Genomic DNA, 679 nt, shown 5'->3' with positions numbered 1-679 from the left:
CCATGACACTAGAAAGCATAATGAAGTGTCAGATGCTCGTCCTTGCATATAACAAATAAGTCTGAATTTAAGAAATGTAGAGGATCAGAAATTATTCTGTGTAAGGACAAAAATAAATAAATAGAAGAGCAAAGATATGCTATCAAATGCTAGAATAAGTATTACTTTAAGGCGGGGCATGGTGGCTCGTGCCTGTAATCCCAGCACTTTGGGAGGCCGACGTGGGAGGATCGCATGAAGCCAGGAGTTTGAGAAAAGCCTGGACAACATAACAAGACCCTGTCTCTACTAAAAATAAAAAATTAGCCAGGCAACAGTGGTGCACGCCTGTAGTGCCAGCTACTTGGGAGGCTGAGGTGGGAGGATCACTTGAGCCTGGGAGTTTGAGGCTGCAGTGAGCTGTGATGGCGCCACTGCACTCCAGTTTGGGCAACAAGAGTGAGACCTGTCTCAAAAATAAGTAAATAAACAAATACTTTTTTTTCTTTTTTTAGATGGAATTTCACTCTTGTTGCCTAGGCTGGAGTGCAATGGTGTGATCTCAGCTCACCGCAACCTCCACCTTCTGAGTTCAAGCGATTCTCCTGCCTCAGCCTCCCTGAGTAGCTGGGATTACAGGCATACACCACCATGCCTGGCTAATTTTATATTTTTAGTAGAGACTGGGTTTCTCCATGTT

Source organism: Pan paniscus, chromosome 19 (assembly GCF_029289425.2).
Source record: "Pan paniscus chromosome 19, NHGRI_mPanPan1-v2.0_pri, whole genome shotgun sequence".
NCBI lineage: Eukaryota > Metazoa > Chordata > Mammalia > Primates > Hominidae > Pan > Pan paniscus.
Note: the sequence above shows the minus strand (reverse complement) of the source record.